A 4,283-nucleotide genomic window follows, 5' to 3' on the forward strand; every position below is an offset into this window, starting at 1 on the left:
GACTATATTGCGTAAATGGAAATACCACTACTAAAACAAAATGCTATAAATAGAATGATGTCATTTGTTTTTAAAGACTATATATATACTAGAGCGATGTGAAAATAATAATAAAAGCGAGATATTTCGCAGCAAACTTTGGGGGTGAGGTTAGGACTGTAGTCCCCAAGTTATCTGGGTAAACACTGCAGCAGCAAGTGTTTAACTAATCTATATTAGCATATTTTTCTCCTAAGCATGCATTTTCTTATTGAAAAATTTCAAAATAGAAGACCCTTTCAGATCTAAATCTCTCTTAAACTTTATTTTAACACCATAAGGAGTATGAATCAATATATCCTACCTGCAAACAGAAAAAAAAAAGGTTAGCTACATAGTTGATCTGATCACTGGTTGAGAGTGAAAAATCACACAACAGTAAAAAAAAATGTTTCACTTAAATGCTTTAAGAGAATAAAAGCTAAAGAGATTGCAACCTAGTATAGCCAGAAACGTGCCTCGTAAGTAAGGAAATAAATATTCTGGGGAATTTTGTGAAAGGTAAACTCTCTCTATATATTTTTCAAGTTTGTTTTTTAATACAACTTTAAAATATTGTATGTAACAGTACTGTAACAGTGACTTTGATTCTTCTCTGACCTATATTTACATACATGCCTCTATGGCCTACAGAAAGAAAAATGCAAATAGATTTCCCTTAGAAAACCGAATTTGTAAGTGCTGGGAAGAAATGGTGAGCTCTGCAGGTAAATCTGTTTGGAAGGATATGGAAACATAATCTGAGCTAAAAGAGATTGAGAGGATCTATGTCCTGTTTTGATACATATAAGCAGGGAAAGTGTCAAGACCCGAAAATGCAACACGACTTTCGAATTCAGTCTATTTACCAACTATGTTCATTGCTAGGGATACAAAGGTGAGTAAACCATGGACCATCCCCTTAAGGAACTCAATATAGTACGTTGATCATCACTGTTGCAATACTATAAAGCAGAGCATGATGGTAGGGCAAAGAGAAAGTTTTTGTTGTATGGATAGGGAAAAGATGAATTATATCTATAATCTGGGTACTCACACAATAAATATTTTTGGAACTCAGCTAATATTGGAGTCCATTATGCAGTTTCACATGGTGACATCTAGAGTACGTTATTATGTATATGCAACAGTTTTATATAATGCATGGGGGGATAGAGAAGAATCTGTAAATCTAGAATAAAGAAATATACCACCATGAGAGAAAGGGGCAAAACAAAACAAAATTTTTTTTAAAAAATACTATTTTTGAAGAATATAGATTGGTTATTTTGTAGCATATACCTTAATTTGGCTTTATCTTATGTTTCCTTATCACTAAATTCTGATAATTCAGTTTTGGCCAGAATATCACAGAAGTGCTGCTGTGTCCTTCTCAGTGAATCACACTAAAAGACATTTGGCATCTCATTATTGATGTTAACTTTTATTGCTTGGTTAAGGTAGTGTCTCTTAAGGTTTTCCATTATAGAGTTACTGTTTTATTCATTTTCACCAATAAACTTCTGCAGGAAATAATTTGGGACTTTGTAAATATCTTTTCTTTACATCATATTTTCAACTGCTTTTTGCATCCACTGATGTTTTTTGCCAAAATCTTTTATAACCGCTGTAGTTACCAAATTGTGATGTTCTATTTCCAGAAATGCTTCTAGGTTTTTAGGTTAGAACAATACTGTAAGGAGAAGCTTTCACTTCTATGACACTGATTTATTTATTAATTACTTTATATCAATATGGACTCATGGATTCTTATTTTACTTATGTATTATAATCTAATATTGTCATTATTTGCATGATGCTCAAATAGTCCTCACTGTAGCCAATGAGAGTACATCAGGCTGACTCCCGTTTTTGTTTCACACCTCTTTATCGTTCTTCGATCACTTCCTCTTTGGCCTGCACGCTTAGAAGATGTCAAGATCATAAAATATAAAGAAAGACTGACAGATCATTCGACATTAAATTAAAAATAAATGACAACTGAATGTGTCATATATTCAAGGATCGAATCCATGAACTAAATTTTCTTTTGCTAAAAAATCAGTTAGTAAGTGATTTTTAAAATTTGAATAGCTGTAGAAGTAATAACATTCTATTAATATAAGTTTTCTAGCCTTTACAATTGTGGTCTGCATGAGTAGGATAATGAGCTTGTTTTTAGGATATACATATTAACACATTTTAGAGGTAATGAGACATCATGTCTGCAACTTACTTTCAAATATTTCAGCATTTCAGAAAGAGACACACAGAGAGACAATAAAAAAAAAAGTGGGAAACAGTTAACATTTAGTGATTCTGTGGGAAGAGTACATGGAGGTACTCCGTACTATATTGTAGTGTTTTTATTTGTATGAAATTATGTCAAAATAAAACTAATTTAAAAAATACAAGTGTAGAAATACAGGCTCTAGGCGACACCCCCTAAGTTTACAATTACATATACATCCATATGCACATATGTTCACGCAGAGGTTACACTACTTGGAGATAAAATGAATTTGTGCTAGATTTTAACTTTATAGAGCTTTATCTACCCCTAGATGCAACAAATGTGATTTTTAATGTTTTATTTATTGGTTTATTTGTTTGTTTGTTTTTGTTTTGATTTACCCCAGGCTTTGGAAGGAAATAAGATAATGTTTCAATCCTATTCCTGTTTAGGAAAAAAAAAAATAGCTATCTGGATGGTAACAGAAACTTAATTTCTAGTCTACAACTATCATAGATAAATTTATTAAAGCTCTCAAAACAAAATCTTGTATAATACATTAAGAGGTAATATATTTTGTTACTTGTGAGCAGTATAAAGATTAGAGAGTGATACAGTCCTATTGTAATAATGAGACAATTAACATTCCATAAGTTATAGTGATATGAGCATGAACATTAAATACATAAAAGAACAGATTAAATTAAAATCAAATCCATTTAACTTTAAATGCTTCAACACAGTTATATCCCTAAACGTTTTGTTTTCCAGGACTTAATTATATCTTAAAAGAGTTATTTTTCCTAGACAAAATTTTTGATCTGGGGTATTTGCTAAGGACTTTAACAAAGATATGTTACCAAAAATATGGATTGCTTGGCAACTACTCTATTTTATGGTAACAAGGAAAAATGACAGAGTCTGGTATTTAAAATCATTCCATCTTTTAAAAAATAAGGCAAGGCCATTTAATTTGCAAAGTGAAAAGTTGAACATGTAAATAGATATGTATGGTGAATCTCACTTAATCTCAGTCGCAGAACCAGAGTTAAATTGTTAGTTGTTATATCCTAAGGTCATTAAGAAAAATGTTTACTTTTAAACCTGTTTATACGTTTTGCAGTTTACTCGGAAGACATCATAATCTAGGATATAAGCGTTTCTTGCACATGGTTAGTATCAAGAAGTTTTCAAAGTCCTGTGAATTTAGATGTTAAATATTTTTGTGTATATGTGATTTATACATTTAATTTCACTCGGGTAGAACATCTATAGCTTTTATTAGGTTCTCAAATGGCACCACAGTAAAGATGTGTATTATATGGTCATTCATAATTTTATCACAATAGATACCTCAGAGTACTCTCTGAAGTGTATCAATTTTAAAGCAGATTGCATAGTCTCATAAGAATAAAGTAACTGAGATTGCTCTTTTTATCAATAATAAGCAATGCTTGTATACAACCATCAGACAGCATCAAGTTTAAGATGCACTAAATATAAAAGTCTCTTAATTTTACAATTTAAACATTATGCTTCAAGGCGAATAAAATTAAAATAAATGTGACCTTCTTTTTAACTACACTGAAGTCATAGGATAGTGGAAAATATGCATATAACACATAAAAATAACTTGAATGCCACATAAAATTGCCCTGAAAAATATGCTAGCTCTGGTACCATAGTGTTAGCCAACTCAGTGCAGCGGGAGAAACACTATTGTAGGTATGAGCCCTGTGGTAAACATATAATAGGACTTTATGTTATAAAAACATGACTCGTATCTTATAAATCAAATAAATAATACAATGGCAACCTAGAAAGGAAATGAAAACTTGAGCTTCAACATATGCAGATTTTACACCACTACATTTAAAGGTCTACAGAATGCCCAATAAGGTCTTAGAAAGATGCCTAAGGAGGATAATTTCAAGAACAATTTCCACACTAAGCCAAAAAGAACAATTCTCCAAAGCATGAGGCACACACTAAGAAAGACAGTTAACATACAAATGAACGAACAAACAAAAAA

This window comes from Pteropus alecto, unplaced genomic scaffold (assembly GCF_000325575.1).
Source record: "Pteropus alecto unplaced genomic scaffold, ASM32557v1 scaffold152, whole genome shotgun sequence".
NCBI lineage: Eukaryota > Metazoa > Chordata > Mammalia > Chiroptera > Pteropodidae > Pteropus > Pteropus alecto.